Raw genomic sequence first — 26,146 nt, forward strand, 5'->3', positions numbered from 1 at the left:
CAGCGGGCTGGGGACGCTCCTGCCCAGGGCTGGATCCATAGCCCAGAGCCATGCCAAGGGTCCCAGTGTGATGGGGAGTGTTTCCCGCAGCACCACGCACACGTCACAATATCGGCTGTGGACAGTGGCCTTTAGTGCACCCACAGCTAACTGTCCCGGAGCTGGGAAGGCGGAGCTGTGCAAAGAGGGGGAAATTAACATGCCCCATTCAGCCATCTTTACAGTAGGCTGAGACCGCCCCCGCACGGCCCGGCAGCCCAGAGCTTCCCTGGAGGGCTGGCGCGCACTTGTGATATGGCGCAGCCTTCCCTCAGCAGGGGTCCTGGAAGAGCACGGCTGAGAAGTGGGACCCACTCAGAAATCCCAGGGACCCTACACCAGTGCCAGGGACTTGTGGGTCGGTGGCAGAGATGATCTGTGGCAGGACTGAGGTGAAGGCTCAGAGTCTGGCAACAGCCTTAAATCTCCAGGAACACCTAGGAGGTTTGATTATTAAAGCTGCCCTGCCTCCCTAACCACTCAGACACACGCCCCACATTCAGGGTGGACAACACCAACAACATACCCAAACTTGGTGCACCAATTGAACCCCACAAGAATCAGACCCCCACACACCACAAAGACAAAGTTGAGGAGAACTGACTTGAGGGGAATAGGTGACTTGTGGACACCATGCTGGTTAGTCAGAGAAAGTGTACATCACCAAGCCGTAGATCTGACAAATTAGAGATTGGTATTTTATAGACCCAAAAAGAACCTATCAAGTAAAGCAAATGCCAAGAGGCCAAAAACAACAGAAAATCTTAAAGCATATGATAAAACCAGACGATATGGAGAACCCAAACCCAAACACCCAAATCAAAAGATTAGAAGAAACACAGTACTTGGCACAATTAATCAAAGTACTAAAATCAAACAACAAGAGCATGGCACAGGATATAAAGGACATGAAGAAGAGCATGGCACAGGATATAAAGGACATAAAGAAGGCCCTAGAAGAGCATAAAGAAGAAATTGCAAGAGTAAATAAAAAAATAGAAGATCTTGTAGAAATAAAAGAAACTGTTGGCCAAATTAAAAAGACACTAGATACTCATAATACAAGATTAGACGAAGCTGAACAAAAATTCAGCCTCCTCGAGGACCACAGAACGGAAAATGAAAGAACAAAAGAAAGAATGGGGAAAAAAAACAAAAAATCGAATTGGATCTCAGGGATACGACAGATAAAATAAAACGTCCAAATTTAAGACTCATTGGTGTCTCAGAAGGCGAAAAGAAGGGGAAAGGTCTAGAAAGAGTGTTCAAAGAAATTGTTGGGGAAAACTTCCCCAATCTTCTACACAATATAAATACACAAAGCATAAATGCCCAGCGAACTCCAAATAGAATAAATCCAAATATACCCACTCCAAGACATATTCTGATCAGACTGTCAAATACTGAAGAGCAGGAGCAAGTTCTGAAAGCAGCAAGAGAAAAGCAATTCACCACATACAAAGGAAACAACATAAGACTAAGTAGTGACTACTCAGCAGCCACCGTGGAGGCGAGAAGGCAGTGGCATGACACATTTAAAATTCTAAGAGAGAAAAATTTCCAACCAAGAATACTTTATCCAGCAAAACTCTCCTTCAAATTTGAGAGAGAGCTTAAATTTTTCACAGAAAAACAAATGCTGAGAGATGTTGCTAATAAAAGACCTGCCCTACTTCAGATACTAAAGGGAGCCCTACCAACAGAGAAACAAAGAAAGAAGAGAGAGAGAGAGAGAGAGAGAGAGAGAGAGAGAAATTTAACAGACATATATACAACATTACATCCCAAATCACCAGGACACACATTCTTCTCTAGTGATCACAGATCTTTCTCCAGAATAGACAATATGCTGGGACATAAAACAAGCCTCAATAAATTTTTTTAAAAAATTGAATTTATTCAAAGCACATTCTCTGACCGCAATGGAATACAAATAGAACTCAATAACCATCAGAGACTTGGAGAATTCACAAACACCTGGAGGGTAAAAATGAGGGGGAGATGAAAACATTCCCGGATAATCAGAAGCTGAGGGACTTCATCACCAGTAGATCAGTCCTGTAAGAAATGCTAAAGAGAAATGAGCAGGCTGAAAGGAAGGGACAGTAAACAGTTGACTGAAACCACATGAAGAAATAAAGATTTCCAGTAAAGATCACATGGTAAATATAAATACCAATACTACTGTATTTTTGATTTGTAACTCCACTATTTACTTCCTACAGGATCTAAAATACATAAACTGTAATGATAAAACATGGTTTTGGACTCAATGTAAAATAGGTAATTTTTGACAAGAACTACATAAAGGTGGGGGAACGGAGGAGTAAAGGAATATAGTTTATGTGTCCTACTGAAGTTAAGTTGGTATCAAAGAAAAACAAGATTGTTATAGACTTGAGAGGTTAAATTTAAGCCCCATGGTAAACACAAAGAAAGATTCAGAGAATATGACCATAGAGATGAAAAGTAAAGTATGGGTTATGAGAAGTGGGGGAAGGGGCAATGAGGAGTTAAGAAATGAGTGTAGGGTTTCCGTTTGGGGCGAAGGGAAATTTCTAGTAATGGATGGTGGGAAGGGGATAGCATTGCAACATTCTGAAGGTGATAAATCCCACTAATGGAATGCTAGGGAGGGGTTGGAATGGGAAGATTTAGGCTGTATATATGTTTCCACAAGTGAAAAAAAAAAAAAGACAGTCTAAATAGATAATGACAATTAAATGCCAAGGATGATCCTGGATAGGATCTGAGGATGGAGGAGAGGAGGCTCAAAGGGACACAGTTGGGACATAAGAAAAAAAAAAAGAAATATAGAATGTAAGCTTTGTATCAATGTTGAATTTCTTGAACTTCTTAGCTGCACTTAATGGGAATACATAAAAAAATGCTCTTATTCATGGGAAATGTATATGTGAATTATATTGTTTGTTCAAGGATGTGTACAGCCTGCTCTCATATGTTCAGAAGACAGAGCAACAGATGATGGATGATAGATAGGGAGGGACGGAGGGAGGGAGAGAGGGAGGGAAAGAAAGAAATGGTGGTGTGACAGGATGTTAAAGTTGGTGGATTGGGGTATTGGGGGAGGGGGGTTGGGGTATGCTGGAGTTCTTGTATGGGGTTTGTATTGTTTTTGCAACTGTACCTGTAAGTTTGAATTTATTTCAAAATAAAATTTAAAAAACAATAGAAATTTGCTCTATAACTACTTGTAATTGTACTTTGAAAGTTATTACCTTTCAATCTCTGATGTTGGGAGAGGGGAGGACAGAAGAAACCTGTGTGCTAAACATTTAGCTGTCCTGTGCAAAATACCTCTAACCTGAGTAAAAATTGAAGGCATGCCCTAATACCTACAGAAGGATGTGGAAAATTCTTGAGATGCTCACCAGCCACCTTGACATTCTGGATCTTTCTTCATTTCATTTGAGTTGAAGAATTACATGTTACTGAAAAATGGCATTGGAATGAGATCCTTGGAGGCATTTCTCTTTCAGAGATCCCATTCTTTTCAGTCCTATCCAATTCAGCAATTTTCTTTTGGGTTGGTATTGGTTTCTTTAAAGTGCCACACAATTCTAGTAAGGCCTAATGTACATGTTACTACCTTTATTCCATAAAAATAACATTTCTCTTTCATAAATGGTTTTGTAACACTATTAACAATTTCAAAATTCACCCAGGATTCCATCACCCTAGCAAAGCAACTATTGTTTCCTTTTTCCTCTTACATGTAAACACATGTTTATATAGTTGTGATCATAATGTAGACTTAAATCCACCAGAATGTTCATAGTATAGAAGTCAAACATGCAAATGTTCTTAGTATAGGAGTCAAATAGACCTCAGTTGGAATGCTGGCTCCACTTTCATTCATTCAATCAAAAAACATTTATCGAGTCCTTACTATACTGAACTACATGCTGAAGGGTAAAGTGTACTGATGTCTGCAATTTATTTTTAAATGATTCAAAAAAATACGGATTGATGGATGGACTGAGTGATAGATGGATTGAGTAATGAACCAATATGCAATGAAGCAAATACAACAAGATATTAATTATAAAATCTAAATGATGTGTATATGGGTGCTCCTTGTACATAAGCTCCCCCACCCAAATATTTTATTATGAAAATTTTCAAGCATATATAAAAGTTGAAAGAAGAATACAGTGACACAGTTTCAAGGAGTCAGACTACCGAAAGAATTTTTTAATGAGAAATTCAATATTTGATTGAGAGATCCACTTAGATACTACAGATACTCATAGACAGTTGCAAGACCACTTAGAAATTTGGATCAATTTACTCATTAATATTTATTTGTTTGTTTGTATTAGCTGATAATGATGGAAAGCATTCTATACTCAAGCAACCATGCAAAGTGCTGGTTCAGTAACTAATGCTGGGGAGTGGTGTCTCTGGTAGTCTCTAATTATCTCCGTCTATAAAATCAGGTTCAATACCTTTCTTAGTCTCTCAGGATTAACTAATCTATTGCACAGGGTAGCATTTTGAAAGGTCTCTTCCTACCACTCCGATTTCATCTCCTACTATTCACTTTTGCTCCTGTGCACCAGACAAGATGGCCTTCTCTTTATTCCTCTATGTTGAGTCTAACCAGTACTATCCAAGACAAATACAACACAAGCCACAAATACAAGCCATGTATGTAATCTTAAATTTTCTAGAGCCATATTAAAAAAGTAAAAAGAAATAGCTGAAATTAATTTTAGTATATATCCAAAACATTAACGTTTCAACATAGTTAATATAAAAATGTTAATGAGATATTTTACATTCTTTTTTCAGTATTAGATCTTCAAAATCTGGTATGTATTTTACATTTATGATACACCTCTATTTGAACCAGCCACATTTCAAGTTCCCAACTGCCACATTGGCTAGTGGCTACCATATTGAGCATCGCAGCTCTAAACTCTACTCTAAGGGCTCCTGCATATTTAAATGTTCCCTCTGCCTGACAAGCTCTTCATCCCATCCTTTGCATGACTAAAATCTACTTATCTTGAATATCTCAGTTTAAAAACATCATCTCCTCAGTGAAACCTTCCTTTATCACCTAAAATTCTCTACATTAGTCTTTTGTTTATCACCATATGACTTATCAAAACCTGCAATTATTTATGTGCATATTTAGTTGCTTTTCTCTGTATTCCCCTCCAAAATGAAAACTATGTAAGAGCAAGGAACATGTCTGTATTGTTTATGATTGTATCCCTAATACTAAACACAGTGCTTGGCACATAAAAGGCACTCAATAAATACTTGTAAACTAATTAAGGACTAAATAAATAGAAACACTGTAGAGATGTATTGTGTCTGTATATATGCGAAAGCATGTGTTTTGCCCTATTCCTCCAGCCAACAATGAAGAATATACTCAGCAAGCCATTCCCAACTGGTCTAGGACCTTTAACAAGCAGTCACCTTCAGACAATTCCTTTCCATTTAAGATAAAAACAAGATAATTTTTGGAAAGAGAAGGAGCCATAAACAGCTATAAACAGCTTTTACCATTCTCTCTCCAGGGGATCTGGAACTTTTAAACAGTCAAGGTAAAATGAAGGAAATGCCACTGGTCAAGGCAGCACCTAAATTATCAGGAGCAAACATCAGATTTGGAGAAGGAAGATGTGAATTAAAGACTCCGATTTATAATCTCTCACGATATTATCATGGACAAGCCACTTAACTTCTCTTCATCTGTAAAATGATGATGAATTAAGGGTATTAAATTGATCAGAAATGTACATTAAAGTATTTAGAAAACATAGAAATATGTTAATTATCTCTAAGCTACTTAGGAAACTTGAACTTTCAAAAGTCTATCACTATGGATTTTTCCCCTTTGCTCACCTGGTTTTGTGTTTTTCTTTTTTTAAGTTACTTTATAGATTATATGGGTAAGTTCTTTAATTAATCAAGCACAATCTATCCTAATACCAAAATAAAAATCCGACTCTGGACTGGTCAGATAATGGGAAAATAATCTTAAATGGAAAGGAAAGGTATACAACAGTGATTCTCCAACAGGTGACAGGGGAACCAAGGATCCCTCTACTCTACCAGGTCTCTCCCCACCCATCCCCCAACATGGAAATTTCAATTTGATCCTCTAATCTGTTGGGAATTGTTTCTACAGGGAAACACTGTTACTGATGGAGCATGTCCTACAGGAGAAAGATGAAGGCAGGGAAGAAAAGAGGTCAAGAATCACTGTCATAGAGAATGGGAAGTTAAGGCTTAAAATGTACAGGGTTCTTTATCTGGAACAATGAAAATGTTTTAGCAATGGATGGTAGTGATGGTAGCACAACACTGTGAATGTAATTAACAGCAATGAAATACACATCTGAAAGTGGTTAAAAGGGGAAATGTTAGGTTGTGTATATGTATATATAACAAAAAAAATCCATGGACCTGCACTACACAGTGAACCTTAAGTTAAACCATGGACTACAGTTAATAGTACAATTATAAAAATGTGCTTTCATCAATTGTAAAAAATGTTCCATACCAATACAAAGCATTAATAATAGGGTGGTATATGGGAATCCTCTAATATATGCACAATTGTTCTGTAAATCCACAACTTCTCAAATAAAGAAAAAAAGAAAAAAGAATAACTGTCATAAAATATTTGAGCTGGGAAGCTGGCAACAAATTTAACACATCTATATGACAACTCAGCAAAACTGAGGCTCAGGATGGTTAAGTGATTTGCCTTGAGTCATAAAAACATCTTCAAATCCAGCTTGATCTCTCTGCTCCTAAATTTCTTCAGCTGTAAAATAACAAAACAGCACCTTCCTTATAGGATTATTTTGCAGATAAAATGAAAAGTTGACTGTAAAGTGCACCACACCTTAAAAGTCCTCAGTAGGAGGTTGGTTGTAATGAAGTTGGTGATGTTGATTTGTTCCTGATCTCATTGATTGCCAAAGTACAACGAGGTTAGAGAGAAGAAGGGTAAATGGGAAACAGGGGGATCACCACTCCAAACTCATTTTTTTAAAAAGATTGGAAGGAAATAAGTGAAATGCTAATATTGGTTATCTTTGCACTATAAAACTCTGGTGGATTTTTTTTTCCTTTTACTCTTCAGTATTCCCCAAATTTTATAAGAGAATCATGTATTATTTTCATAATAAAAGAAAAATACATTTACTTTATAAACAAGGGGATTTGAATAACAGCACTTAAACTGTAAGACTGCCAATCTGACAGTATTTTCCTCTTGGGAAAAAGAAAGATCTATTTCAGAAATTAAGGAAAAAACCTAGCTCTTAGAGATTAAAGAGCCCTTAGAGGTCACTTAGTCCAAAGTCTCAACTAATAGCCAATATCAGTCAAGCACATAGCCTACAAATTGCTGTACGTACATCCATGCAGATCACGTGATCCTCATGACAACATTAGAAAGTTGTAAGACAGCTACGGTATAATGGAAGAAGAATGAGCTCAAAAGTAAGGATTTGGTTTCAAATCAAAGCTGTGCTGTATAAGGCAGGCAACTGATGTAAGTTCTCTGTTTACTCATCTGTAAAATGGAGATAACAAAACCTGCCCTAGTTAACCCAGGGGGCTTGGAAGAATCTAAGGGAGATAATATTAGTGTAAGTATTTTGCACATTATACAAAAGGTCCTTCAACCTGTAGGCCTTACCCTCCTCTCTGCTCCCACCACTCCCCATCTTGCACCCTATTCTCTAAGCATACTGAAATTACTCTCAAGCCTTCTTGCGCTCAAATTGCTCACTCTTTCAAGAACATCCTTCCCACTCCTCCCACAATGTGCTTGGCTAACCCATTTTCATCGTTCAGAACCCATCCTAGATCACTTCCTTTAAGGCTTCTCAGGCCACCCCTATTTCAAACAGAGTTAGATGCCCTTCCTCTGTGTTCACATAGCACCTGCACCTATCTCAATTTGTTATATTTGTCTCAGTAAAATGTAATTATCTGTTTATATGTCTGTTTCTCAGGAAGCTATAAACTTGAAGGTAGGTATCATGCATGATTTATCTGTTTCTTCAGAGTCCATGACAATGTCTGATACTTAATGTGTTTGGCAAATGAATGATTTTTTTTTAAATAGCAATAAAAATATTATTTTACATGTAATTAATAGGTCTATAAGAAATTTGTGCAAAATACTATGGTATATTATTTTCTCAATCTTTGTTGCCTATCAGAATCACCCATAAACCTTGAAACACAGAGATTCCAAGAGATTTTAGTTCAGTAAACCTGGGATAGGGCTCAGGCAATTGTATTATCAAAAAAAAAAAATCTTCACAAGTAATTCAAATACATAACCAAAATTAAAAACCACTGCTATACATAACTGTAGTCATAAAACTACAATCCTATCTAATATCTATGTAGCTCAACACCTTACAATTCATTTTCATATACATATATTTTTTTACATTTTTATCGTGAAATATAAGATAAATACAGAACCTTTCAAAGCACGATTTAACAAGTAGTTAGCAAATTTCAAAGAATGAGTTGTAGTTCCATAATTTCAGTTTTTTCCTTATTGTGAAATACATATACAGAAACATGATAATTTTCAAAGTACAATTTAACAAGTAGTTAAAAAGCAAATTTCAAAGAATGTTATGGGTTACAGTTCCACCATTTCATTTCTTTCCTTCTAGCTATTCTAATACCCTAGCATCTAGAAAAACATTTATATAAAGATTCAGTATTCATAATCCTTTGTTAAACCCTATTTTGTCTGTTGCTACCCCTTCCTCTTATTTAATCACTTTCCTGATCTTCAGGGACGTCTAGGCAGTGACTACCCGAACTTGTTCATATTGAAAAGGGGTGTTAACATTATGGGGAAAGGGGCTGCATCTGGTCGATGTTCTTGAAGAGGCTGTTGCCTCTGAGTTTGGGGACTTATCTGGCATAGGAATGCTAGAGGATTTAAGATTCTGAAAAATAAACTTAGTGAGTGAAACTTTTAGAGTCTCAGACAGGGACCTAGGTATTTCAGGACTACTGTTGGTTAGGGCTTGGCATACTGTGGCCATATGGGATATTTAGCCGGAGCTTGCATAAGAGTTACCTCCAGGATAGTCTCTTGACTCTATCTGAAATCTCTAAGCTACCGAACCTTATTTTGTTACCTTTCTTTTCCTCTTTTTGGTCTAGAAGGCATTTTCAATCCCTCGATGCCAAGGCCAGGCTCATTCCTGGGAGTCGTGTCCCATATCACCAGGGAGATTCACTCCCCTAAGAGTCATGTCCCACACAGGGGGGAGAGTAATGAATTTATTTACAGAGTTGGGCTTAGAGACAGAAAGGCCACATCTCAGCAACAAAAGACATTCTCTGGAGGGGCCTCTTAGGCATAATTATCGGTAGGCTTAGCCTCCCTTTTATAGCCATAAATTTCACAAAAGCAAGCCTCAAAATCAAGGGCTTGACTTATTAAGGAGGGGTTTCCTAATTTCACATAGCATATATGCTGTCCAAGATAAACAATCAGTGTCTCACATTATCTTCACTTAGTTGTACAATCATCACTCTCAATTTTAAACAATTATCATAACCTAAAACACCCCAAAGTTCTTATTAGCCCCTAATTATTCATCCCTAGTATTAGTGTAGTACAGGTAAGGTACTCCTATCAAATATAGTCTATAATATGCAATGGGCAGTTTTTTCCCGTATACCACTCTGTTACCTCTTTGTACCAGTGTCATACCTTAGAAGTTGATCATGCAAACACTTATTTGTATTTGTAGTGCTAATCTGTGGAATACATGCCTTTAAACACCCACTTTTGATCATGTTCACCTTCAGTGTGGCACTGATTGTTATAATCCCATTAACAATCATCACCCCTGTTCATTCCTATACCTTTAAGTTCACCCTCATTAACATGTCTACATATTAGATTATCATTCCCCCTTCACTAACTTCTGTCTATCTCTAGGTCCCCTATATTCTACATATAAGACACTGATTTTACATTGTTCAGGGAGTTCATAATACTGGTAACCATTTTCACATATATTATTAATTTAATCTTCACAACACTCTGTGAGTTAAGTATTATTTCTATTTTTCAAATGAAGGAATAGAGATTTAAATAAATGTCCAAGTAGCTCCATGTCTAGTTTTCAAATTTAGTACTCTTCCTTCAACATCTCTCTTTCCCTAGAAAGTGATAGATAATATTGCAAAAATAATACACAAAGTATAGGAACAGAGGTTCAAATGAGTAAGACATCAACACCAGCTTTGTGGAAATCAGAGAAAGCATCAGGAAAGCTGGATCTGGAAGAAAGAGGTGGAAGCCACACCTACGCTATCATTTATCATAGTTAAGAGTTTCAAAAGGCAGATTCTATAAAAGAGGAAAAATGTTCTTGCCAGCCTCAGTTGGCACTTACACCCTTTGAAAGGGAAAGGGAAAGGAACACTGGAGAGAGCTGGAAATAGAAAAGTGGAAGAAGAAAGCCCCATAAACAAGAATGGACTTCCCACTGTGGCATGCAGATTACTTAACCCTGACTCCATGAATAAGAGCCAAGACGTAATGGACTTTTATAACTAAGACTGTGATCAATTTTAGAGAATTAATCAATACCACACAAAATTAATTAATGAAGGGTCAATGAACCTCTGTTTCTTCCCAGACTTATAACAATATTCCTAGAAAGGGGATAATCTTGAGAAGCCTAGTACATACATGATTCTCCTCATCTCAAAGTTTAGAAGGATGAGAGAAGGAAGTTACTCATCAGAGAAAAAGCTTAAAATAAGAGCAGAAAAATACAGTACATTACATTAATGAATTTTTGAAGGCAAAGGGAAATGAATAGTCAGGCATAGGTGACTCAGAATACTGGAGAAAGCCTGATCTTGCAGCTTCTGTACAAAAGTGTTATCTTCTTAATCTGCAATATCATGATCATCTGACAGAGTTTTATCAACAGCTATTTTTTCTAGTTCAAATTATGGATTTAAGTCAGAGTTTTCTTAAGGGTAAGAGGCTAAAATGATTAGAAAGCAATCCAAAAGGACATACCTAGTGTCTGAAATTTTTATATAGTTGGCAAAAGTAAAGTATACATTTAGAATTTTTAAATGTGGTCTTAAATCAATATTTAGTGACGTGCAAATGACATGCCTGTGAGCAAGCCAAGACGTCTATGATCCTCAGTATCCTAACTGGTAAAATGGGAGTACCTATCTCACAGGGCTGTTCTGAAGACTGAACAAAACACCTGGAAAGATGTTATTTTCCCTTTATGAATGATAAACATAAATGTAAACATAAATCTGTCTCAGTCAATCTTTCTATGCACAAAAAAGTGAGCATGATAATAATGGAACTGGCTGAAGTTGTGGAACTGTGACCCATGACATTCACTGAGATTTACTCTCTACTTGTGAAATTGTAAATTGAATGCTATCACTGTTATGTATATATGCTAAAGTTCACAATAAAAAAAACTTTTAAAAAGAGCATGATATACCCCCTTTATCTAGTGTATGGATGAGTGGAGGAATGGGGATAAAAACTAAAGGACAAACGGGGTGGGATGGGGGGATGATTTGGGTGTTCTTTTTTCACTTTTATTTTTTATTCTTGTTCTGGTTCTTTCTGATGTAAGGAAAATGTTCAGAGATAGATTGTGGTGATGAACGCATAACTATGTTATCATACTGTGGACAGTGGATTGTGTATCATGGATGATTGTATGGTGTGTGAATGTATTTCAATAAAACTGAATTTAATAAAAAAAATTAAAAAAAAAAAAAAAAGAGCATGATAAATGGGAAATTTAAAGGTCGGTGGCTTTGTTGAGGGAAACTAAAAATTTAAATTTCACAGTGATATATTTATTTGCAAAATATTACTGTATCTTCAATGCAGAAAAATAAAGCCACCTGGGTACTGAAAATAGCACATAGCACAGATGGATATGGACTAGAATTATGGTCTGCCACATACCAGTGACAAAACTTTGAGCAAGTTAAGTTCTCTTTTCCAGTCTAAGCCTCAGCTTCCTTATCCATCGACTAGAGATACCAGCAATCATCTTACATGATTATTATGAAGTTCAGAGAAAACATTAAACATCTCGCAGTCTCTGGTACAGAACAGGTGTTCAATAATGTAAGCTACTGTTAATAAGTTTACTGCCAGCTAATAATTAACTAAAAAATTATATTTTTAAAAGTTTCTTTATATTCAGTATTTTTAGTTGCTTCGTAACTCTGTAAACTAGGTAGAACAACTGTCACTGTCCCCATTTTACAGTTGGGACAAAAGCACAAGGTCATGCAGTGACACAGAGACTAAATTAAGGTCTCCTGACTTTCCCAGGGTTTCAGTATTCCATTACCCAAATTAAGAGGCATATGCTTTTGATAACTTTAAACCACCTTCTTTACTATACAAAAAAAAAAGGTGGGGGGTCCCTACTTTCTGGTTTTGATTCAGAAAGACTAAAAGGGGGGAGGACAAAATTCATTAAAATCAGCAACAACAGAATTAAGAATTCTCTCAAATTGTCAACTGCTGATTCTGCCTTGATTTTTTAGTTTCCCTCAACAAAGCCACCGACCTTTAAAAAAAAAGTTTGCTTATCAAAATGATACTTGCATATAAGACTACTCCAAAATTCAGAAAGAAAAAAAATTAGAAAGGCAGCTTTCTCCCACCTTTATGACCATTTATCACTTTTTTAATTCCTCTATTTAATCCCTTTATTTCAGTACCTATCACACCATATTGTAATTATCTTTACATCCCTAAAAACCTGGACCACATCCTATGTATATCTGAACATCCTGCCCCAGCATATGGCCTGGCACATGTCGGAGAAAGGCTCAAAAAATGTTTGTAAATAAACAGATGAATAAATGAAGCCACTCTCCCAGAGGAAAGCCAGGGAAGGAGAAAACCGGGAATGGAATTTCAGGGCTAATAAGAAAGTGAAAGAAACAAAGCAAGAGCTTCACAAGGAAGAGAAACCTTTGTATGGAGTCTAACAGGCCCTTCTATGGCTTTAACATAAGTGTCACTAGAGAAAGACAAAAACCACAGGAGTTCCGGAAGAGACAGTTTCAAGTTAAAAGGCTCAAAAGTTAGAGTGCTTATTTAGACTTGCAAAACCAAGTTGCAAACGCCCAAGAAACAACCCTGGCCTAGAATATTTCAACATCAGTTTTCAGGTCTTGGCTAAAAGAAAAAAAACATAAGCCAAAAAGTCCTGCAGGCTTTGGTGGAGAAAGGCAGACATATGAAGGGAAGAGAAAGAAGCTAAATCTAAAATAAATCTCAAAAAAAAGTTAGGATTCATGTGGATTTGCATATTGGAGTGTGATTCGTCATCATTCTGAGAACTATACGTGAATAAAATCCAATGTTGCAACCAGCAGTAAATGGAGCTAAATCATCAAACAGACAAAATTTTCTGCTCTCAAGGAGCTTTCTTTCTAGTAGCAAGAGATTGATGATAGATGATAGAGAAAAGAATAGTGTAGACTAGTATGTCAGGCAGTAAGTACTATCAAAGAAAAAGAAAGGAGGGAGGGGGTTGATGGGGTCCTGATCTTATCAAGAGCAGATCTTCTAACCCAGTGGTTCTCAAATTTCAGCAAGTACCCGAATTATCTACAGGGCTTGTTAAGCCTTCTTTGGCCCTACTGCCAGAAGTTTTCACTCCTAGGTCTGGGATGCAGCCCAATAATTTATATTTCTAACAACTTCCCAGGTTATGCTGATGCTGGTATAGGGATAAGGACCCTTAGAGAATCATGTGTTCTAACCCATAGGATTAAGTAACTCGTATCTCATGGGCCTTAACTTGCTTCTTCATTCATACATTCATTCATTCAAACTGATTCCACTCCAGGAGCATTACTAGGCACTGGGAACACGGAAGTCTTACATAAAGGACCCTGCCCTCATGAAATTCACAGGCTAATGGAAAAGATAATATAAACCCAAATAACTGCGATAGAATACTATAAAGGGCTCTAAGAGTGGTATATACATGAGCCAGAAGATGGAAGGGCAACTAATTCTATGGGAAGAATAGGAGAGACTAAGGGACTGCTTCCCAAAGGCCCAAAAAGGACATCTCTATAAACAGGTGAGAATGGGAGGCAGGCAGGCATTCCAGGCAGAAAGAACAGTACATACAAAAAACAGAAAAGAACATGGCAAGAGAATTACTGAGAGTGAGGCTGAAATATGCCGTAGTCTGATGAGCTTCTTATTCAAACTTAAGAAGTCCAAAATTTGTCTTTAGGCAATGAGGAGAAGGGAGTGGAGGAGAATAAATTCTTCAGGTTTTTGTTTTACAAAGATCCCTCTGGAAGCAGAGTTGCCCTCCTTCCAGGCACTGCTTCCTCCAAGCTGAGCACAGGGCCTGATAACCTGTTTTAGAAAATGTATGTTGAATTGAACTGAACAAGATTTTAATCAAGCGCCCTCTTACGGATGAGAGGTAGGCCACCTACCCTGCAGGACCCACTTTGGCCAGGACAAGACTTGTAAAACAGGTCCAACAACCTCAGTTATTGCACATCAGCTCCTGTACAACCGGAGTCCCCCAGAGACTAGCACAGGCCTTCAACGTACACGTCTACCTCGCTTTCTAGACTTTGAGCTCTTTGAAGACAGGAAATAGTCTCAATAGACTGAATCCCCATCATAGTAGCTCTCCAGACTCCAATAACCTTGGGTAAATACATGACTGAATGAGCAACTTTACTAGATAGATACATGAGCTCATGCAGGTAAGGGTGTGGATAAGCTTCAAGGAATGTTTCAGGACTCATGTTGCCCAAAACCCCATTTCAAAGGTCAAGTTTTTAGTTAAGGTGGGGTGGCTTTCATTTGCCCCTGATTCGGTATTCCCTAAATAGGAACAAAAAAAATGTTTCAGGTGCTATGGTAAAAATCCTGCCAGGCCTATGAAGGCCCCAATGGGCAGAAGTGAGTTCTGCCTGAAGGGAGAGTGGGAGAGAGATGCCAGAAAAGGCTTCACAGTTGAGAGGTGGGAGGGAGGGGGTGGTATTCTTCAGCTGAGTCTCGAAAGCTGAGAAAGGTGCTTGCTAGGGCATAACGGCAAATTTCTGGAACTTTAAGGCTGGAGGTGCTGCTCAAGGTCACACGGGAAGTAGGTGAAGTCACAAGGTAAGAAGGATGAGACATCTCTGTACTGATTGTTTTCTCCTGACAGAGTTGCGAGCCCAAAGACATAGGCAGCAAAGTTTTGAGTCAAGATTTTTCTCAGGAACAATTCTTAAAATAAAGGCAAGACCAATGAATTTGAGTTTCTATTGGTAACCACAGTACTAACCCTTCCCTTTTTCTGGAAATAAATTGTAAGGAAGTTATTCAAGGGGTTTAAAAACAGCAAATGCTTTTCTCCCACTAACACCCAATACTTCTTAAGTGATTCTGTTCTTCCAAAACACCGCCAGTAATGTTTGTTATTAAAATATTGTAGATTGTGAAGGTTGTAATAATCATGTTTTGAAACGTAATATGAACATAAAATAACTATAATTCTCTCCCCGTTTGTTTTTAACTTCACAAGTTATAGAGGACTCCCGGGATGGGGTAGAGATTGAATAAGTCAACTACTATCCCGTCTTATTTTTCAAAGAGTGGACGCTAAAGGTGATTCCCCACTTCTGGACAGGGTTATTTTTTCTGTGGATAATGAACCGAGAGCCCCTTGGCTAGGCTTCCTCGTCGCGGGCCTGGGGTAGCGCCAGAGGATCGCAAAGTTCGGGAGGGAGTCGGTCCTGCACCCGGACCTGTCCGGCCTCGCGGCCCCTCCCCGGCCCCCCAAGCGGTCCCGCGAGACCCCGCAGTGGGAGCCCCGCGGCCGCGCGGGTGCGGGCACAGGGGCCCTTTGTTGGTCGGACGCGAGCTGCAAGCTGCGCCCGGCGGCGCCCCCGCCTCACCTTACCTGCCTCGCCCGCCAGCCTGGCCCAGTCGCAGGGAATGAATGGGTCACCGCCCCCTCCCACCCCGCCCCGCCTGCACGGGGCGCCCAGCGCAGCCCCCAACCCTGCGCCCCAGCCCGGAGCCCGCGATGCCTGCGGTACCGGGCAGAAGGCTGGCTCTCACCTTCCGCGCTAGCTCGGCTGGAATCGGCTCCTCCTCCTCCTCCCCAGCGACGACGGCAGCAGAGCGCGGCAGGGAGCGCGCGAGTGTACGCGAGCGGCAGCTTCACTTTCACCACCCCCGCCGCCGCCGCGGCTGAGAGCTGGGCGCCTCCCCTACCCCGCTCGCGCCGGGGAGTCCCCTCAGGGCCGGGGGATCTGCGAGGGAGGGGACGGCGAGGCGGGCGGGAGGAAGCTAGGCGACGCGGGTGAAGGGGGTGTGGTGGGGAGGAAGGATCGGCAGCCTGGGGGGCGGGGATGTGAAGGGGTTCGAGCAGCCTCTGAGGTGGGAAGTCGATGGGGAAACAGACTTCTTTGAGGGAGAGCTTGAGAGCGCGGGGCTCCGTGAAGGAGGAGACGAGAATCTGAGGGGAAAGCGTCTGTGGAGTCGGATGGAGGAGCCTGTGAGGGTGGTGGAGGGAGGCGCGGCGGCCGAGCGGAGTGGGAGGGAGTATGTGGGAGAAGCCGTGAGGGGGGCGTCCACTGAGCAGCCGGCACCTTCGGCTCCAGCTTCGGCAGCGGGAGCCGCCTCCCCCGCCCGCAGCCCTCTATTGTACTTTGCAAGGCCTGGCCGACAACCTCTCCCACCCGCCCCCGCCCCTTCCCCAGGCTGCGGCGCCGGCGGAGCCCAGCCCGCCCCACCTCCCGCAGGTGGGAGGGGGCGGGGAGAGCTGGACAGCCCACGTGAGCAAGGCCATCCCAGGCGTGGGGGAGGGGGAGCGCCTGGGTGACGTCATCGATGCCTGTTGCCAGAAGCCGGGGGATCACCAGCCTGCCTCGTGACGTCATTGCGCTCGCGTCTCCTTTCCCGGTTGCCATTCTGTTCGGCTGCAGGTTCCTTAGACGCGGCCTTTCCCAGGGGAGGTGTGGGGAACCTGGAGTGTGTTGGTGGCATAGTCAGGGTCGAATAAAATGGCTAACGCCCTGGGCTTGGGATCCTCTGCAGGTTACAAAGCACTACCACATCCACTGGCTCATTGTCAAGAGCTTAATTTGAAAATTATCCGATCTCATGTGAGCTCAGACCCATTAATTTATTACTGTTTGTTTTCTTTGTGTATGTGTTGGGGCAGGGACATAGAAATGGTAATGGAGAAATTTGAACTATCCTGAGCTGACAAAAAAAAAAAAAATGTGCTCCCTTTCCTGTTTTTCTCTACCATAGAGGCTACATTCAACCCAAACCTTTCCCTGAGCTCAGATCTTTTGTTTCCAAATGCCTCCAGGACAGCATTATTTGCATGCCCCACTGTACCTCAAATTCAACATGTCCAAAACTAAGTATTAGTGGCTAACAGTCGGGAATCAGATTGCCTCGGTTCAAAACCCAGCTGTTTGCATGTTAAAAATGATAGGACCTCAACATTTCTAACCTAAATTTCTTCATAATAATTAGTACCTGAATATCCTTAATTTTGATCTCTGTAAACCTCAATTTTGCCATAGTAATAGTAAATACAATTTAGCAAACATTAAGCCCTTTAGAGTATTGGCTATTACCATTACCATCATCTTCCCCCAAACTTGCTACTCTTCCTACCTTCCTTCTTGGGCTTAGTGCATGAACCACTATCCAGCAGTCCCCTAAGCCATAAACCTGGTTAGATGTGCATTCTTCCTTCTCTCAACATCCATATCAAATTGGTTACCAGTTGCTCTAGATTCTCCTAAATATATTTTTAGTCTTTGTCCTTCTCTTCACCACACTGCCTGGACCAAGGCCATTCGTGTCACTGGCTATCAGAAAGGTCTTTCCAAATCACAAATCTGTTTAAACACTCCCAAAGATTGTGTTGCTTTCAGGATAAAATGTGAACTGCTTGACTTGGCACCTCATAACCTGGCCTTTCTACCTTCATCTCACACTGCAAATCTTTTTACTCCAACTGCACCAAAATACCACTTAATGTTCTTTGAACATGCCATATTTCTTCATGTTTTTGAACCCTTCCCTCAGCTGACTAGCCAACACCTACTCATTCTACAAAGGCCAGCTCAAATGTCATATTCAATTATTCACTCGACTGAAATTTCTAAATAGATTCCCTGAGCCTTCGCTATGCGTGATGCGATAGTACTTCCATGCATTTTATGACACTTAGTACACTGTGTAGTAACTGTATTTGTGTCTGACTCCTTGAACTCCTTGAACTTGAGTGAGTCATATTCTTATCCATATCCTAGCACTGTGTACTTAGAACATTGCCTGACACACAGTAGGAATCAATATGTTTAAATGTATTTAACAAATGCTCATATAAGTGCTTATTATGTGCCAGGTACTATTCTAAGCACTTTAGAAGCACCAACTCCTTTAAATTTCAAGCAGCCCTTTAAAATGGATGCTACCATTATCCCCATATTAATTGATGAGGAATTGAGGCACAGAGGGATTAAGTAACAACCCAAGATCACACACCCAGTAAATTCTGTTCTAGGCTGTCTTTGCATGATCTTTGTGGTAGGCAGAATAACGGCCCCCAGAAACTGTTCACAATCTAATCCCCAGAATTTATGAATATATTGCCATCCATAGCAATGGGGACTTTGCAGATATGATTAAATTAAGGATCTTGAGATGGGGAGATTAACTTGGCTAAACCAGGTGGATCCAATATAATCACAAGGATTCTTAAAAGTGGAAATGGGAGGTTTGACTACGTAAGAGGAGGTCAAACTGATTCAACATGAGAAGGATTCAGCTCACTCTTGTTAGCTGTGAAGATGGAGGAAGAGGGCCATGAGCCAGGGAATGCTGTGGCCATTAGAAGATAGAAAAGGCAAGAAAACAGATTCTCCCCTAGAGCCTGCAGAAAGGAATGGAGTCCTGTTGACACCTTGATTTTAGCCCAGTGAGACCCATTTCAGACTTCTGAACTACAAAACTATAATATATTTGTGCTGTCTTAAGCCACTAAATTTGTGATAATTTGTTACATCAGTGTATCAGTCAGTGTTTTCCAGAGATACAGAACCAATAGGATGTAGATAGATAGATAGATTGAGAAATATGTGTATTGAGATGTGTATGTGTGTGTGTATAAAGATGTTTATTTTAGCAAATGGTTCATGTGATTGTGGGGACTGGCAAGTGTAAAATCTGTAAGGTAGGCCAGCAGCATGGAAACTCAACAGGAATTGATTTTGCAGTCTTAAGACAGAATTTCTTCTCTAAGAAACCTCCATTTTTGTTCTTAAAGCTTTCAACTGATTGGATGAGACCCACCTGCATTATCAAGGAAACTCTACTTAAAGTCAACTGATTGTAAATGTTAATCACATCTACAAAATACTTTTCACAGAAACATTTAGACTAGTGTTTGACCAAACAACTGGGCACCATGGCCAAAGCAAGCTGATGCATAAAATTAAGCATCACAAGTAGCAATAGGAAACTAACACAGTATCCAATCAAGGGGCCGCTGCTCTGTGTTAGCAAGTATGAGGCAACTGCTTGCTAAGGTGCAAAGTTCTCTGTTGCATCCAGGTCTCAGGGTCCCAGTCTTCATCTAAAGGGACCCTGACTTTAGCAGAGAGAACTGTCAAGACATCTCTACCACCCTAACTATTATATTCCTGGTCCTGATTTTTCAGCAGAGTCTGCTTTCAGGGGCAGGAGAGGAAGGTTCGGTTTTTTGTGTTTTTTTTTTAAATATAATCTTCTATGGAGGTCTTCTGAATTTTACATCATGTCCTGAATTGATGGGTGAATGACCTGAGCCCAGAATTTTCTTTGAAGCTTAGCAAAATCCAGTCTACTCTAGAAAGGAATAATTAACATTGCCTCTATACCATTCTAGTGCTGGAGCATGCATTCTCAATGGGGGCAATACCTTCCCCAAGAGGTTGAAAACTGGTTGTTGGGAGTGGTGTTACGGATTGATTCATGTCCCCCAAAAAGACATGTTCAAGTCCTAACCCCCAGTTCTGTAGATGTGAATCCACTGGTAAATAGGATCATTGAGGATATCATCAGTTAAGGTGTAGCCACACTGAATTAGGGTGAGCCTTAACCCAATATGACTGGAATCATTATAAGCCAAGGAAATTTGGGCAAAGCAGTAGGAGTGAGGAGGAGACAGGAGACAGATGACCACGTGACAGAAGCCGAGATCGAGCTATGGATTGCCAGCAAACCATCACCAGAACACCACAGACTTCGGAGAAAGGATGGCCTACTGACATCTCAGTTTGGGACTTCTAGCCTCCAAAAGCCAACCAATCTGTGATTAGAAACCAGGCTATAAGCACTAGGTGTGCCCGTTGATGTGGAGTGTTTTTGTTGCCTCTCAGTATACATAGGATTCCAAGCACACTCACTCTCATTTTCCTTTTGGTCGTTAAGAAGCCAGCCACCAAAAATTCTTCAGGTACAAGGAAGTGAATTCTGCCAACAACCTGAAGGAGGTCAGCAGCCTCTGATGAGAAGGCAGCCTGCCAACGCACTGATGGCAGCCCTTTGAGTCTCTGAGCAGAGGATCCTCCTAAGCCAGGCCCAGACTCCTGACCCACAGAAACCGTGTGAGGTAATAAATATGTCTTGTTTTAAGCCACTGAGTTTGTGGTGATTTTTTACTCAGCAATAGAAAACTGACACAGGAAGGGAGGGAGCATGAGGAGGAGAATGGGATGAGGTTTTCTTCCTTTTCCCCTTTTATGCTTTAGAAAGACATAAATTATCTTTCTATTTTTTTTAGTGTTTACCTTTAAAAGAGTGACAGATAGATAGATAGATAGATAGATAGATAGATAGATAGATATAGATAGATAGATAGATAGTATATTTAGCCATAAACTTCCATAGGTTTTCAGGGTATTGATCCTCCTCCAAAGTAAGATAAAGGTCTGAATACATTTTAACTCTCACTGGTCACCCCTCCCGAATTCCTTTTTTCCAAAATTTGGACAACAATTTATTTTAAAAATTATCTTAAATCAATGGTTAACTGAACTTACCAATACATTTTCTTTCATAATTCTTTTACCAAAGATTCATGGTAATAATAACTGTTTAGTCTGTGTGTATGTCTGAAAATGATTTTCTTTTTCCCTCACTTATGAATGATGTTTTAGCTGGATATAAAATTCTAGGTAATCACCGATTTTCTCTCAGCAATTTGATTATATTACTTCATTGGCTCCTGCACTCTCTTTTTGCCAGAGAGGAGAAATCTAGGTAATCATTGATTTTCTCTCAGCAATTTGATTATATTACTTCATTGACTCCTGGATTCTCTTTTTTGCCAGATTATTATTCCTTCATAGTTAATCTGCTTTATTTTCTCTTAGGCAGATGTTTAAGAGTTTTTCTTTATTCCTGAGTTTATTATACTGTGTTTTCTAGGTTAGGGGTAAGTCTCATTATTCTGCTCAGAATTCTTAATTTGAAAATCATGTCTTTCTTCTGTTTCAGAGTTCTCAGCCATTATCTCTTCAAGCATCACTGTACTGGTTTGTATATATTATGTCCCCCAGAAAAAGCCATGTTCTTTGATGCAATCTTGTGGGGGCAGATTTATTAGTGGGGATTAAGTTGGAACGTTTGGATTAGGTTGTTTCCATGGAAATGTGCCCCACCCAACTGTGGGTGATAACTCTGATTGGATAATTTCCATGGAGGTGTTACCCCACCCATTCAGGGTGGGTCTAAATTAAGCCATATAAATGAGCTGACAAACAGAAGGAACTCAGTGCAGCTGAGAGTGACATTTTGAAGAGGAGCTACAGCCAAGAGGGACACTTTGAAGAAAGCACAGGAGCTGAGAGAGAAGCTGCAGCTTACAGAGACATTTTGGAGACGGCTGTTGGAAGCTGATGCAGACATTTTGGAGAAAGGCATTTTAAAACACAACCTGAGAGCAAGCAGATGCCAGCCACGTGCCTTCCCAGCTAACAGAGGTTTTCTGGATGCCATTGGCCATCCTCCAGTGAAGGTACCCTATCGTTGATGCATTACCTTGGACACTTTATGGCCTTAAGACTGTAACTGTGTAACCAAATAAACCCCCTTTTATAAAAGCCAATCCATTTCTGGTGTTTTGCATTTCAGCAGCATTAGCAAACTACAACAATCACTAAGCCAATCCATTTTCCATGCCCGTTAATTGCTTAGACAAATACTTGATCACCTGTCTTCCTGGGCTAGGTTCTGGAGTAACCCCCAAGTAGTTTCTTACAATTATTAATTCTCTCTTTGACTTTTTCCAGTCTAGAATTTATAACATATACTCAGTATTTTTTGTTCAGTTTTGAAGAATATAATTTTATTTTTAGAATTTTTAATTGCTTTACTTCCATCAACACCTTACCCTTGTACAATGACTAAGTGCGATTAAGTCTCTGTGGACTGAAAGAGTGAGGAAAGTGAGAAAGTGTGTAACCCATGACATGAAGCTCCAATTTCTGATCAGCTGATTGAAATTGATCTTCTTGATCCATGGACAGAAATAAAACTCAGAGTAAATCACTCAAAGGGACTAGCAGTGCCAAAAAATAGCATGAGATATAGGAAAGTGAAAAGGATTATAGGGCTCTGATGAATATTTTAGCAAATCAGTCTGTCAACTCTATTGTGCTACATATTGAATGATTCCATTTATATGAAATTTCTAAAACAGGAAAGTCTAAAGAGACAGAAAGTAGATCAGTTGTTGTTTGCAGGCAGAAACAGGGATTGACTGCAAACAAATACCAGGGAACTTTTGGTGGAAACTGAAGGGTCTGAGTTTTGTTCCACACACTGCAGAACAGAAGAGGTATGGAACCAGGACCCAAGAGCCCAGGGGCAAAGGTAACAGGAAGCCCTGGGAAAAAACTGAAATCTTGAGAAGGGCTTTGGATTTCCACAAGATATAGAATGGGGGGAAAGAAGAGCCCAAACAAATTACATATTGATCTTCAAGGGTAGTAGGGGTCCTAGTCGAATCTGAGTTACATATACCCATCTTTACTTTAAAAATTTTGTGTTCACAGTTTTCCACTTTTATGAACTAATTATGACCAATTTTTCAAAGTGAATAAATGTCTTTCATTCATTTCTGGCCAAAGCCTGCCTATCTCACACAAACACATTGAGAGGACTCCAGCCACTCTTGTGAGCCAGGAGTAGAAGCAGAGAATGGAAGTGTTAGCTAAGGCAGGACAGTGGGTGCAAGAGAAGGTCAAGGAGGCAAGACATTTTACCCATGGTGGTAGGTCCATTCTGTTCTGTAGAAACCAAAATACCAGAAAGTTTAGTACTGTGTGTGTGTGTGTGTGTTTATGTCGTGGTGGTGGCACAGACCATCTATGTTTCAGGAACAATATGGACACAGGATCATCTGTTCACATAAATTAGCACTCCCATTTCAGCTGATTTATTTGATGAAAACTTTTGTTTCATAACCAATGCTTTATACAGCAGCCCCTCCACAAAAAATATATATAAATTACATTATTGTACTTTCCTCACTAATAAGCACTGAGAATAAGTGAGCTCCTTTTTTTTTTTTTTTTTTTTTTTTTTTTTTTTTTTTTTTTTTTAAGCAGGAAGAAGAGGGATGCCCAAGAGCATGTGCAGGAGGAAAACAATATCTTATGCTCATTGCAGAAGAATTGAGGGTCCAGCCAAATCATCCATCAGAGTAACACATTAAGAAATGTTCAGGCAAGACAGAGTTGAAGTTTGTGGACAGTGAGATTAAGGAACTAAGGGGAAGGTAGGTGCAGAAGTAGTTCTGTCTAGTTCCTCTGGACATGGTGTAACACGGTGTTCTCAAACTTCAGTATGTATCAGAATAACCTTGAGGACTTGTGGAAAATGCTGATTTCTGGGCCCCACCCCTAACTTTCTGATCCAGCAAGTCTGCATTGGGGTCTGAGAATTTGAAAACACACCTATTCCTTCATTCATTGATTCATTCATTCTACAAGTATTTATTAAGCCCTTATTACATGCCAGGTACTTGTGCTTGGTGCTTAAGATGCACTGGTGAAAAAACAGATAAAAAGCCATACTTTTATCTAGAAAAAATTATACAGATAGACACACACACACACACACACACACACACATATTCTTATTTTCTGGTTATAGTAATAACATGTTCTTTATGGAAATTTTGCAAAATATAGAAAAGCTTAAAGGAAAAATTGACAGTAATCAGTAATTCTACCACCTAGAAATAATTGTTAATTTTTTTCTCAATGGTCTCAAAGGTTTTTACTGTTATTTGAATCCTCATTCTAATAAACCAAAATCTACATATTGCATTTGGTTTATATGTCTCTTAAGTCTTTTCTCTTCTATGAAATCCTCCCTACCTTCCTTTTAACATCTTTATTGAGGTATAATTGACACACTGAACGTATCTAAAGTGTGCATTTTGATACATTTTGGTCTATTTATACACCAGTGAAACCATTATCCCCCCAAATTTTCTTAATATCCCTTTGTAATCTCTCTCCTACCACTTTCCCCTTCACCAAACAACTACTGATCTGCTTTCCGTCACTATAGATTAGTTCACAATTTTAGAATTTTATGTAAATGGAATCATGTGGTATGTATTCTTTTTTGTCTGGCTTCTTTCACTTAGCATAATTATGTTGAGATTTAGCAATAGTTCATTCCTTTTTTCAAACTTTTTTCTGTGATAGCATGTATGTAACATAAATTTTTTCCTTATTAACTGTTTTTACATGTATCAATCGGTAGCATTAATTACATTTACAATATTGTGCTACCATCACCAACATGCATACCAAAACTTTTTCATCACTCAAAAATAGAAACTCTATACCCATTAAACACTGACTCCCCCTTTCATCTCCCCCAAGTCCCAGTTAGCCTTTCATCTACTTTCTATTTGTCTGAATTTCCTTATTGTAGATATTTTAAATAAGTGGAAACCTATAATGTTTGTCCTTTTGTGTTTGGCTTATTCCACTTAGCATAATATCTTCAAGGTTCATCCATGTTGTGGTATGTATCAGAACTTCATTTTTTTAATGGCTGAATAATATTCCATTTGTATCTATATACCACATTTTGTTTATACATTCACCTGTTGATGGACATTTGCACCATTTGATAAGTTTTGATACTTATATATTGCCTATGAAGCCATTACCACGATCAAGATATCTATCACTTCCAAAAGTTGATATCCAGTTTTTGGCTATTACCAATAAAGTTGCTGTGAATATTCATGTACAAGACTTTATATGGACATATGCTTTCATATGCTTTCTCTTCAGTAAATATCTAGGATTGGAATTACTAGATCATATGTAGGTACATGTTTAACTTTTTAAGAAACTTCCAAATGGTTTTTTAAGAAACTGTTTTCCAAACTAGTTATACATTTTGCATTACCACATATAGTGTATAAGAGTTCCATTTCTTCCACATTCTTGCCCAACACTTGGTTTGATTGGTCTTTTTAATATTAGACATTCTAATAAGTGCATTCTGGTATTTCATAGTGGATTTAATTTACATTTCCATAATAATTAATGATATTGAACATTTTTGCCTGTACTGTTAACATTTTCATGCATTTACTTCCTGTCTTTTTCCAGTTATTTAAATGTACATATTCATTCTTTGCTATGTGAGAAAAATGCTTTTCCAAAGTTTTGCTCATTACTGAAATTTCATATTAGTGGCCAATAAACCTTATAACAATCAATGATCATGGTGTTTTTTTAACGAAAAAGTAGTCAAGCTTGACATTCTGATACTATTGATGTTATGTTCTTTAAATAACTCTAAGCACTGTCATTTATGAATAAAAGTTAAAACATTCTGAAGCAACTGAGAATTCAGCAGCAGTTGCAGCACTGATGCTTGTCATTTCCCCATTTTGGGGGCAGCAAATCTGCAAATCAGTGTGATCTGGTGATAACCTTTGCAATGGATTTAGAAACTACTTTTCCA

General features: G+C 39.3%; 1 protein-coding gene across 2 annotated transcripts in view; it reads right to left on the minus strand.

The window, feature by feature from the left end:
* The window catches only part of PAK1 (p21 (RAC1) activated kinase 1), a 184,939-nt gene extending 168,303 nt beyond the window's left edge, over positions 1–16,636 (minus strand). For both annotated transcript variants that reach the window (XM_037840799.1, XM_037840797.1), the window contains exon 1: positions 16,193–16,636. The gene's annotated coding sequence lies outside the window, so the exon portion shown is untranslated. The remainder of the gene's footprint in view (positions 1–16,192) is intronic.
* Positions 16,637–26,146: the final 9,510 nt, after the last annotated feature.

The sequence above is a fragment of the Choloepus didactylus genome, chromosome 6, assembly GCF_015220235.1.
Source record: "Choloepus didactylus isolate mChoDid1 chromosome 6, mChoDid1.pri, whole genome shotgun sequence".
In the NCBI taxonomy this organism is placed as follows: Eukaryota; Metazoa; Chordata; class Mammalia; order Pilosa; family Megalonychidae; genus Choloepus; species Choloepus didactylus.